This window comes from Pogoniulus pusillus, chromosome 35 (genome assembly GCF_015220805.1).
Source record: "Pogoniulus pusillus isolate bPogPus1 chromosome 35, bPogPus1.pri, whole genome shotgun sequence".
Classification (NCBI taxonomy): domain Eukaryota; kingdom Metazoa; phylum Chordata; class Aves; order Piciformes; family Lybiidae; genus Pogoniulus; species Pogoniulus pusillus.
In genome coordinates, this window is record NC_087298.1 from 8,124,441 (window position 1) to 8,137,187 (window position 12,747).

Genomic DNA, 12,747 nt, shown 5'->3' on the forward strand with positions numbered 1-12,747 from the left:
GCTTGGTGGAGAGCAGGCAAGGTGTGGAGCCCAGAGTGAGCTAATCTCTGAGCAAGCCATTTGCAGTTAAGAAGTGAGTTTACTTTCAGAGATCAGATCCAGCTGACTGCATGGTGTGGAGGAAATTTTCCCTGAGTTGTGGAAATGTCCAGCTTCCAGGAGATGAGCAGCCTCTCCCACAGAACAGACACTGAGTGTTTGCTGAAAGAGTTAAGTTAGAACTCATGGCTGCAATCTGTGCACAGCTGAACACAAATCCACCACGGGCTGGTCTTTCCCCGGTAGTTGTAGATTTAATTGATTCAGATGGGCATTCAACTGGGTCAGGAAAGCAAGCTGTTCCTCCCGTGCCTTGTTACTGGGCTTCAGCAGAAGAGGGTGGCTGCTAGCTCACTTAATGAGGATGACTTCTCACTGGCTGGGAGCTGTTGGAGGCATCAGAAGCTTTCTGAATTGTCTCCTGCTCCTGCAGGTGGAGGGAGCACTGACTTGCATGTGCACCTGAAGTTTCACAGTTGACATCATGGAGCAGAGCATTTGCTTGCAAAAAGTCATGGGCACAGACCCACTGAGAGTCAAGGAGCGCATGCAGGGAGTGCAGCCCACCAGAGATATTCCCCTCACAGCACCAGATCCCTGGGGACTCAAGCTATGTGCCTGCCTGCTCACAGTTGGCCACTCACTGCCCACCTTGCCTGGCTTTGCACAAAAAAGATGCTGCTCAGAAGATCCTGAGTCTCCCAAAAGAGACAGGGAGGGTAACTTTTGTGGTGAGACTCTGAGGTCATCTATTGTGCTCCAAGGCTGACAGGATATTTCTGGGAGGTTAGTGCAAGAATGAAGTAGCCAGTGAGGGGCTTTGCCTGCTCAGGAGCAGTCGGCCAGGTGGGGATGGCCAGGGCTGCTACTGCCACAGGGAATACTGCCTGTGAGCCGAGACCTTGCCACCACCGTGGTTTTATCAGGGTATTGGAAAACAAAAGTAACCTTTTAGCAGAGAGCACCTAGTCCTGTGCCAGCACCCAGGATGAGAGCTCTGGGGTGCCTGAGCTGTCCTTGGCTCTGCAGAGGTTTGCTGTGAACTTCAACGGAGGAATTCAGTCCTTTGGGTTCAGGCTGGTGGGAGCCTAATGCAACCCAAAGGCTTTCGCAGCTGCCTGTCAGGCATCGGTGACAGGGCTGGGACCTGACTGGGAGCACAGGGTGCACCCACTCTGCTCTGGGACAAACAGGCAAAAAAACATCATCCAGCCCCTGGATGCAGCCCTGAGATTAATGGGGGGAGTTATTTATGGAGACATGTTTGTAATGGGCCCATGAATTTCATGGAAATGCGCTGCTGCGGCGGTGTGTGGTATTGGGTGCTGCTGCGGCTGCTAAAATTAATGCCCCTTAAATCACAGCCCAGTGCAGCCTCCCTGCTGCAGCGCTGGGACAAGGGCAGCAACGAGGACAGAGATGCACGGGCACAACTGGCACAAAGACTAGGCAGGGGCCACAGGAGGGTCCCTGTGTCCTGTCACACTGCAGCAGGCTGGCACCGTGAGCAGCTGAGGCATGAGGAGCACCGGCCCAGTGCACAGCCCCCTGGGTTAAGCACTGTCATGTTTTATTCTCCCCGCACACCTCTGCCTAAATGCAAAAAAAAAAGGGGAGAGGGGAGGGGGGGAAACCTCAACAGGGTGTTGTTCACTCTAAAAACCCTAAGCATGATTTGTGAACTCTCACAGCCTTGGTAATCTCATCAGAGTAATGGGATTATATTTCAAATCACCATGGCCTGTTCATTACACATTTAAACTCCTTTGACAGAGGAAAAGTTAAATAAAATGTGTGCGTCAGCCCTGGTTGACTTTCCCAGTTCTCTTTCTTGATTAGACAAACAGATGCTGAGCTCCAAAATGAAAAAATAATGTGCTCATTTATTCATTTTTCTGACAAGTCACAATAGATTTTTAACTACAAATGAGCCCCCTCCCCAGGTGGGGAGCGCAGGGGCAGCATGCGCCGAGCTCTAATGGGCTCTGAGCCGGTGGCTGGGGCTAAACTGGGCCACAAGTGGTCGTTTCCATGCCACGAGTGTGAGGACGGTGCCACAAGTCCCCTGCCACTGCCTGACAGATTTCTCTGAGGAGCTGCTGAACAGCATTTCCACTCCTGCTGCCAGCTCAGCCACTGCCAGCAGCAGCATGGTCCTGGCTAGGGCAGCTTGCATGAAGAGCCCTGACCATGGGCACCTACCAAGGTTTCTGGCACACTGCATTCAGCTCAGCTCGCCACGGCTGGAATGCACTTGCAAGGCAGTGCAGGAACTGCTGTGGCTACAGAGGCTGCCATGGCCATGAAGGCTGCCATGGCATGGCCACGCTGAGCACTGCCTGCCACAGGCATGGTATCTGCTCTGTGCATTGGGGCTCCTGGGCATCTTGCTCTCTACTCCTGCAGACGTTCAGTAATTAAAGAGAGTCTATCAGAAAGATGGGGACAGTCTTTTTAGCAGGGCCTGCTGTGACAGGACAAGAAACAATAGTTTGGACTGAAAAAGGCAAATTCAAACTGGAGAGGTGGAAGAAATCTTTTACAATGAGATTTGTGAGACCCTGGGTCAGGTTGCCCAGAGAGGTGGTGGGTGGCCCATCGCCAGAACCATTCTAGAGCAGGTTAAATGGGACTCTGAGCATCCTGATCTAGTTGCAGATGCCCCTGCTGGCTGCAGGGAAGTTGGACTAAATGACCTTTTAAAGTCTCTTCCAATACAAACCATTCTATGATTCTGTAATACACCATCACTCTCAAACTGACTTCTGCAGAAGCATCAGGTGTGCAATGCAGGGAAGGGGCTGAGCTCAACGCAAGCTCAGCATGTCTCAGCTGGTGTGGTGTCCCCAAATCCCATGCAGGACTTTGCCAGAGGAGTTCCCAGGAGCTACAAGTGAAGAAGCCTCCGTACTGCAGGGAGGTGTTGGGGCTGTTGATGGGCTGGGCTGTGCTCCCCACTGACGAGGAGGGTTTCACATCAGGGAGCACTGGGGCTCTATTAGGGAGCTGAAATGCCAGATAATTAGAAATACACCAGCAAACACCATTATTGTCAGGAGAATGCAATTGCATACAGTAATGAAGCAATTATTAATGAGCAACTGCAAGGCTGTCATTAATTTAAGCTTTTCAGGATCACAGACTAAGGCAAGTTAAATGTTACAGCAGAGCTGGGCTGGGCTGAGCAGGGCTGTCCTGCGCCGTGGGATGGGCAGAGCGGGACCATCTTGTCACCCCTTCCCCGGTGACACACCGCATGTGTCCAAGGTGTCCTTCTCAGAGATGTCTGTGTAGGGGATCAGGACAGGGGGACAGGGATGGCAGTGGGGATGGGGTAGGGCACAGGGATGAGGAAAGCAGTGAGGATGGGGACAGGATGGGCGTGCCACCCCATCCCGCAGCAGCAGCACAGCCCAGACGCCGGCGTCTCCGCAGCACAAGTACCGAGCGTGTTCGGGGACGGTGCCGCCGGGAGCCGCTCCCGCACCAGCGTGCAGCCCCACGCTGCAATCTGTCACGGCGGCTGGGGCTCGCCGGCTCTGCAATATGTACCTCATGTCTGGGCTGTCATCGGACATAATTCCTCCCTGCTGGCATATTGCTGATTTGTGCATAAGTGATGCATGCAATCCACCTGAGCTAGGAGTCAGGGGTTTCTTGATCTGGGGCTGTCAGGCCAGAGTGTTTTAGTGCCTCCTGCGATTAGCTGGAATTGACAGGCCCTGAGAGCAGGGAATTGCACAACAGGGGAATTAACAGCCAGGGACTGAAGTGGAGTGTGGCACTCGTTTAATCTGCAATTTATCAGTTTACGTGGCTCCTTGTCGCGGGCAGAAGATTACACTCCAAAAAAGAAGGCTCCTTTTTTTTTAATTTCACCTGACAGGGAGAGGGAAGAGCAATATTCAGAGACTGACACATTTGCTGGCTCCCGCTGGTTTGCCAGCCCATGCCATGCTGGGCTAAGCTGGCCACAGTCTCTTCATGGGTGCCAGCATGGCAGCAAGAGCATCTCTGGCAGCTCTGGTACAGGGGTATGGTTGCAGAGCCCCATCCTTGGCTTCAGCTGCTGTTTCACCCTAGAAGGCTGGCCAGATGCTGTCCTGCCTCATGGGACAAGAGTCACAGCAAGGGTCACTGCAGTGAGGCCACCTCAGACCCTGAGCATCATAGCTAGCCCATACCAGGGTGATGGCACAAAGGTTGAGCAGCCCCTTCCTGACCACCCTGCCAACACCCTTGTTCTTGCCCCAGCACACACCCTCATGTCTCTCTGTCCTCATCCCCTTTGCATAGATGCTCCCATATGCCAGCCACACCTCTGGGTCCCCGGTCGGTTCAATGGCTGCTCTGTAGCAGTGATGCCATGCAGAAGCTGGCATAGTAGGGGCTGCAGCAGAGCCACTCTGAGCTCAGCAGATCTGCATGTCCTGGGGCAGTCACAGCTGGCTTCATGCCAATCAACTGCCAAGCCATTAGTCTGGCCATGTGGGAGCAATTCCTGGCAGCACAGCTTCCAGCAGCACCTCCTGTGACTGCTGGGTCCCCAGCTAGGGCTGAGTCAGATGCCACTCACACTTTGCCAGCCACAGCTACACTCATGGGATGTCACTGTGCAAAGAGCAGTTCTATAGGAAGACATAATGGAGTCAGTGTCCACAGGTTGGACCCTTCCAGTGGGTCATCAGGGGTGTTCTGAAGGCAGGGGTAGACTGCAGGTGCTACAGCCCAAGAAGCCAACACCCACCTCAAAAACGGCTTCCTGGGCCATGGAGATATGCCTGGGGGTCTCTGCACCCTTCTATATGTGCACACACTCAACTTCATCCCCAGAAGAGGGTCTGTAGAGCCACAGCCCCATCCCACAGCTCCAGTGGTGCTTGGCAGGTTGTACAGGAGATGCATCTTGTGGCCAGGAAAGCAGCAGCCGCAGCGGTGCCTCCTCCCGGCCCCCACCACACTGCGCGCTCCAATTTTGATAATATCATTAGAGGCTGATAATGGTTTCCAGGAACACTGTAGCCTTTCTGTGAGGTGACAGCCTGTAAAGGCAGCATGACAGATAATGTATTCTACAAGGGTACAATAATGTGACTCCGAGCACATTAAACTCCTTTAATGTGGGTGACATACACCTTCCTCTTAACGCGCATTACTACCCTGGGGGCACGTGTGGCACGCAGCGACACAGAGCTGGAACCCCAATGCCCATGGACCTTCACCCTGCCTTGCTCCTGGGTGCTCCTGTGGAGCCAGCACTGCTGCTGCTGCTGCTTCTGCCGCTGCCCCCCAACTCCCCCTCATGCAAACTGGAGCCAGCCGTGCTCCTCTGTGCCCCGGTGCGAGGAGGTTAAACCGCGCCATGCAGATGCTCTCGCTGCATGCAGGCGATCTCCTTGGCCTTCCTTGGCAACCTGCTCCCATGCTGCAAACCTTTATCCAACCTTATGGTATCAAAGATTATTTATAATGAATTAAATATGTTTTTAGCAGCTTCTTTCTACACTTACTGCCACACTTTCACTGCCACTTCAACTTAATTAGGGAGGCCTTGCTAAAGAGATGGGAATAAATGCATCTATAGAAATATATCTATGTATAAATGAAGAAAGCAGCCACCGCAGGTCAAACCAGTACTTTCAATTTATTGCCCTGGTACATTCATTTGTAAATAGCTTTGCCTTGCTGGTTTCTAAGTGCAAGGCTAATGTTGGAGTGCTTAAATTAATAGTGACGCACACCTTTCATTATTGCTATTAAATTAGGTGCTGAGCTTTGATGGATTCACTTGTTGCTGAACTAAAAGCCTTATAGATGTGGGTGTGCGTATCCATTTGGTTTTACAGCAAATTTAGGTCTTAATGTCAAGCCAGACAGAGCTGAGTGAGTTCCTCCTCAGCACACTCTAATTAGCAGGACGGGCACCTCCTGCGGCCCCAGTCCTGCTCCCCCAGGAACGCAGGCACGGTCTCTCCAACACAGGGTGGAAGGCACACAGTGGATCTGAGCCTGGCAGCAGAATGTACTGTAGTAGTATGGGCAGGAAGACAGGCTGGGTGTCCAGGGAGCCCTGCACCTCAATAATGAATTTGGGCTGTATTTCAGTCATGGCATCCCGCAAGCAAAGAGGACCCAGGACCCCCTCTAGGATCATAGCTAGCACAGAAGGGCTCGGTGTGTCTGTGTCACCTCCTCCTGTGGCCATCATGTCCGTGGTGCTGCGGCATTCTGCCGTCCCACACCCAGTGTCACAGGGAGAGATGTGCTGAAACATAATAAAAAGAAAAAAAAGAAAAAAACAACACTAAAAAACCCAAACCCCAAGTCCCCGCAGACACGTGGTGTTGTGACATGTAACATCAGCCCTGTCACCTCCCAAGCTGTGACTGACACGTGCCAGCGGTACATGGTCCCCAGAGACACACAGAACAGCACCAGGGAGCCCTGCACTGGAGTGTTCACAGCGGGTCCCACTGCCCTGCACTGCCCCAGGCTGGGAGTGTCTGTCCTGGAGTCCTGGGTACACCAAAACTCCTCTCCCTCCGTGGTTTGAACGGGAGCGGAAAGGCGTGAAAATCTCCCCCCGCGCTGCAGCCGGGCTGGGCATTGGCTGTGGTCTGCGAGCCTAGGCAGTGGTAGCTCAACTCTGTCTAGCAAGGGACCTTGGGGTCCCTGCCTTAGAGTTCTCCCCCGCCTGCATAGTTTCTGTAGAGAGAGTCCCCTGGCACTCGGAAGGACAAGCTCCTGAGGGGCAGGACCGTCCCTGCTTTGCACAGCTGGTCCCTTTGTGCAAGCTCAATAGGCCTAATGAGCCTCGGATGTCTTTCGAAAGAGAGCGAGGGGACAAGCACCTGGACCGCCCTTTCTCTCAGACAGCCTAACTCACCTGTGAGTGAGCTTTCGGCTCAGCCTGATTAAAACAGTGCGAAAGCTATGTTTAGTAGCTTTAGCCTTTTCCATCTCCTGACTTCTGAAATAATCAAATTTGTCTATGGTATCCTTGTCAGATCTTCTCAAACTGAATCTGCTAATTAAAACTAAATTGATTTATGTATATAGTTTTGGGGATGGGTTTCAAGAATATAAAAGCATTCTATTTTTATATATATTCCTGGCTCAGCCACATTAATTCCCTGCCTCCATAACAGTGTCCCAGGACCTCCATCCTGCCACCCTCACTGCCCTGCATTTCTGGTTATTGCTGGGATGGCAGTGGCATCGTGAAAATCTTGTCCAAGGGGAAGAGCAGGTCTTCTCCTGGGCAAGGGAGGGAATGGGACGGAGGCAGCTTGGGCAGGAGATGCTCAGGTGTCTGGAGTGAGCTACAGACAGGTGATGGGGATGAGCAGCAGGGCGCGGTGAGGAGTGGGCAACCTCCTGCCAGGCTATTCCGATGGAAACACGGAGTGTTCCAGGGACCTGGTTCGGGTGACTGCGGGATGCGGCTGCGGGACGGGGCTGCAGGATGGGGCTGAGAGGTGGAGCCCGGGATGGGGCTGCGGGGTAGAGCCCAGGCCAGGGTGCGGGCTGCGGCGCCTTTGTTCTGCGGCGCCGTTCCCACTCTTCGTGTGCCATCTTCAGGCGGCTGACAGCAGCCGTCCGGCGCCGCTCCGCCTGCACAGCCTCCGCCGCCCTCCCCTCACCGCCGCAGCCCTGTCCCCGTGCCCCCAGCCCGGGACCTGCTGAGCTCCCAGCCCCGGCACCCCTCCGCCAGGACGCGGCTCTCGCCGTGCTCTGTCCCAGCGGCTCAGGAGACATTAGGGCTGTGGTGCTGGTGCGCTGCAGCACCCTCCCCGTGCTCGCCCCTACCCACAGAGCAGGCCCCCATCCCTTCACACAGAGTGGCCCACGGTGTCTGCAGCCCCGGCTCGCCTGCCGATGCTGCTGGCAGACCCTCGACTGGTGGGTGAGAGGTCACCACCGTCACATCTTCAGAGCCCCCAGAAGTTTGTACAGTGAATGGAGGGTGGGCACAGTGGGGTGGGTTCAGCACCTCCCACCCATAGAGACTAGCTGGGGCCAGCTGACATACAGGAGTTGGTTAAGTTACAGGATTTTGCCTTAATGAGAGGGGTCAGACTGCTCCTTTGGGGTGAAGCTTCTTAATTCTGGAGAAAAAAGTCCCCAAATCCTCCATGCTGGTCCAGGCAGCAGCTCCATGCAGGACTCAGCAGTGGCCTTTCCTGCCCTGTGCCATGCAGGCATGAACTCCATGGGAGCAAATAAGGAATGTTTCCATGGTAATTCTTTTTCAAACGTTAAAAAGTGTCTGTGTTATGAAATATCAGCCTCTGGGTTCCTGAGAGGTTCCTTTTTCTGTGTTAAATTCATTTGGGAATTTCATGTCTGTTTAGCAGAGAATCACATTTCAGGGTTCTCGAAGTTGTGACTCTTGTAGGAGATTAGTCTGCATGTGTGGGGTAAAAATTCCTTACTGGAAAGAGGGAGAGGGGCTGCATGGAGTAGCAACCAGTGGTAAATAGCCCCCAGTGGCCTAGAGTCCAGGAGCAAGTGGACCAGCTGGGCATGTGGCAGACTACATGTGACTGTCCTTCCTTCTCCCCTTGCTGTGCCCTCACTATCAGACACTTGCATATTCATGGCATGATGGTTCTGAATGCTTGGGTTTAATAAGAATCTCTCTTCCCCCCCCCAGTATCAACTCAAAGATTTTGGGGAATTAGGTTAAAAAAAAAGAAGAAAAAGCTCTGCAGGTCCCTTTGGAGATGATGTCCCTTCTCTAAGGCATCTATCTCTCTCCTAGCCCCATGCACCTGACACATCATTTGGGGAATGGGGATTGGAGCCATTTGCATCCCAGTTTGGTGCTTCTCATCACTTTGTTGCCAGGGGGGTATCAAACTCATCCCTGTGCTAAAGCCTGCGATGGAAATAAACAAAGAAAGGCTGAGCTGGTGGCTTCCCAAGGCTACGACACTTCCCCTTGGCACAGGGCCCTGCTTCTTTCTTTCCAAAGCATCATTATTAGTCAATAAAAGTTAAATCCCCATGATAAGACATCCCCCCCACCGAGGAACAGGCTGATCGACTGGGAAGATCTGATAAAGCCCTAATCCAATTACTTGACAATGTTTGTTCTTTCTTAATGGGACTTTGAGGTTGAGGTTTCTAATTCTCTTGAAGAATTTTCTGCATTTTCCCTGCTCCGGGTGATAAAATGATGCAAGCCATGGGAAGAGCAGGCGTGGTGGCCAAGGCTGAGCAGAGAACTCTTCATTGCAGCCCTGCCCATAGCCATTGAGGAACTGAGACCTTCTCTGGCTGGGGCAAATCACCCTAGCCAGGGGCTTGCAGTCCCTCAGCAGCTGCGGGCAGGACTGCCAGGCAAGGGCCTTGCAGCAGAGCATCATTCAGCCACGGGCTCTCCAAGCAGCTGGCATCAACAACCAGGTCACTGTTTAGCCTGAGGGACCAACATGCCCATGTCCAGAGCTGGGGCAGAGACATCTGTTCATTGCAGCTTCCCTATGGACAATGGGGTGCCTGGGGGGATGCAGCCGAAATAGGGGGAATGGGAGCCCTCAGGTCTCGGGGAGCTGTGCTGGCACAGGCAGCTGCCAGTGTCACAATTATGACATCACTCACCCAGCCAGGACTTTGCTGTTGCTGTCAGGGTTGAGGTAAAGTGCTGGTTATTATTATTATTATTATTGGCTTATGCTCTCCTAACACAGATTCCCACTCTGCTGGCTGCTGGTGTGATGAGGTGTGTCATCCTGCCCAGTTCACTCAGTTTGATGAATGCCCTGGCAGTGGGGACAGGAGGGGTAGGGTGTGAAGGAAGTGTGGGCAGCTATTTTCCATGGCATGGGCTAAACTTGACAGGAGGAATAGGCAGCAAACTCCCTGCCATGGGGATGTGCTGGCTCCCCCCTCCCTATTGGCACCTGTGTCACAGGATAGACACTTGCTAAGCCAGGAAGGTTTTTAATTGGCTATTAGGAAAAAATTCTAACTGCAAGAGTGGTCAGGCTTTGGAACAGGCTGCTTCAGGAGGTGGTGGAGTCAGCATCCCTGGAGGTGTTCAAGAAATATGTGCACATGGCACTTTGGGACATGGTTTAATGGCAGTGGTGGTGTTGCAGTGATGACCTTAAAGGTGTTTTCCAACTGATTCTATGATTCTGCCATTCCATGAGATGTTCCTCCATGCCTGATGGCCCCAGCCCTTTGCTCAGCTGTCCCAAGGACCATGAGCAGGCACCCGGATGACCCTCCCTCTGCCCACACAGCTGTACTGGGGACATACATGTGGAGCCAGTGCTGGCAATAGGTCCCACTGGTGCCTCACATCCAAGCCAGGACCCCTCTGCCAGCAGAGATACTTGGGCACGAGCAATGCCAGACACAAAAACCTTCCCTTCCACATCACTCTCTGGTATTTTAGAGATAATAAATAGCTAATCAGCAGCCACCCCCTCCTCAGTGTCCTCTGCAGCAATGCTCCAATAATTAATTCTAAACTACACCAGTGATCAGCTTGCATGTTCTCTGTCTGCACTGACAACCAGTGACCATCGTATGGCATTTGTAACGGTGAGATGTGGAACCTGGTGAGATGAACTGCTCTGCTTTTTAATCAGCTTTGTGGGATGATATAATGCATTGATCGACAAAGACAAGCTCCAGCACGTGTTCCTCTGTCTATAGCTGTGCAGCCTTATTAATTTAGATTTACCAAGAGTTGCTTGCTCTGGAGGGCAGAGAACTGGCAAAGCCACCTCGCAGGTCACGGGCGGCAGCCACAGGGGCACTCTGGGCAGGGAGCAATGGCCGGTGTCACTGCAGCCTCAGTTCACTTGGTGGCTCTGGGCAGGGCTCCTCAGAGCCCAGCTGCAGGCAGGCTAGGTATCATGGGGTAATTCTGGTGTCAGGCAGACTGCACCCTGGGATCCATCCAGGGTGATACCAGTGGGTCTGGTGGGCGGTGGTGCTGGTGCCAGTGCCATGGTGCTGGGCAGCGTGTGCCTGCCTGCACGTACGTGCCTGTGCTTGGCCCTGCTCGAGCCCTCCCTCCTCCCCCTGAAATGCATCTGTGGCTGGGGCATCGCCTTCCCAACCAGTAGGGCCCAGTGGCGGCCGGACAGCTGGTAACCATATTGGTGTGTCTTGGGCTGTCATATCGCATTTGCACGCCTGCTCTTGCTCTGCATCCGGGGAGGCTGGGGCGGGGGTTTTCAGGTCAGAGGCTGCAGCCAGCACAGGAGGAAAATTCCCATTTTCCCACCAAGACTTTAACTGTGAAGTGGCCCAGATTTGCCTCCTGGCCCCTGGCAGTGGCTCCACACGGTGGCCAGCCTGGCACCCCCACGTTCCCTGAGCCCTGCACCAGCCGTGGGTCACTGCTCCAGCCAGTGTCCATCCCGAGGTAGCAACAGAGGAGCTGAAGGTCAGTAGCGAGGGAGGCTTACTCCGTGCTGGGTTTTTGGAGGGAGGGTTGTCAAAAAATTTGATTTCATTCTTTTAATTTGAAAGTTTGACTAATAAAAGTAACTGAGAAGCAGTGGTGTGCTTAAGCTTCTGTGAGGCACTTGATTTAATAGTACATGACGTTTTGATTAAAAAATTAGCTCTCTATAATATCAATAGAGCAGACATTAAAAGGATTAAGAACTGGCTGACTGACAGGCCTCAGAAAGTAGATGTCAATGGGGAATCATCATCGAATGATGATGTTCAACATTTTCATCCATGATCTAGATGTAAATATGAAATCAGTTCTGATAAGATTTGGGATGACAAGGATTAGTGGGGAGGTGGGAACACCGACGAGGGAGGGCTGCAGAGGCTACAGGAGGCTGAGACTATGCCCTGCACAAAGGGGCTCCCAACCTTGGCGCTGTGGGGAGCTGAGAAGAGCAGAGCTCCACAAGGGATGGAAATGTGGGGTTCTGGGAGTCACCATAGTCTTGTCCTGAGTAGCACAGGAGTGCTGCTCCTTTGCCTGAAGGGGGATGCAGAGCAGGGCAGGAAGGAGCCAAGGGGACCCCACCCCAGCCCCCTGCACAAAGAATTTTGGCCAGGATGCAGCTACGTGGCCAGCCAGGACAGGAGTTACTAATGTGGGGAGGGTAACAGGAGGCATCCCAGAGAAGGACCAGCAAAGGTTTAGTGCTGAGGACATGCTAAAAACGGAAGGATCAGAACATTTCTCATTGAAGCCAGCCAGGAGCATCACTCTGCCCTGAGCACTGGGGTGGAGGCAATGGGCACCCAGCCTACAGCTGCCTAGCAGTGGATGTCTGGCCCATGGCTACTCTCAGGTGTTGCATACACACACATGGGTCAGCCTTGATCAAAACCCAGCTGCTTGTCCCACGGTGAGTAGCAGATCCATATGGTTCCACAGGGATGCAATAGCCACAATGGGAGGCCAAGGTTCAGTTGCCCAGCCCACAGCTGCCACGCATCCTCCATGAAAGCTCACCAGTGCTGCTGCAAAGAGCTTCCAAGGCACAGCACATCACACCTAACACCTCTCAAAACAGCTGAAGCTACCACCAGCCCCCAGCAACTACCTCAGCTGCAGGTTCAGGTGCTGCGTTCCTTAGGGTGATGTATGAGAAGGAAAATCGGCAGCTCCCAGCAGCTCCACTTCTCTCAGCCCTGTGCTGAGAAGAGCAGCAGCCACCTCTGCTGGAACTGCGAGCTGGAAGGCTCATTGCACCCGGGTGTGAGGGTGGCCTC

The 12,747-nt window shown here is 53.3% G+C and overlaps 1 long non-coding RNA gene across 1 annotated transcript; it reads right to left on the reverse strand.

Moving 5' to 3' along the window:
- Nucleotides 1-5,664: 5,664 nt before the first annotated feature.
- LOC135190163 (uncharacterized) lies at nucleotides 5,665-6,911 on the reverse strand. Its single transcript, XR_010308436.1, has 2 exons — nucleotides 6,702-6,911; nucleotides 5,665-6,304 (listed from the first exon to the last, which is right to left on the reverse strand). It is a non-coding gene; the product is annotated as an uncharacterized LOC135190163 (long non-coding RNA).
- Nucleotides 6,912-12,747: the final 5,836 nt, after the last annotated feature.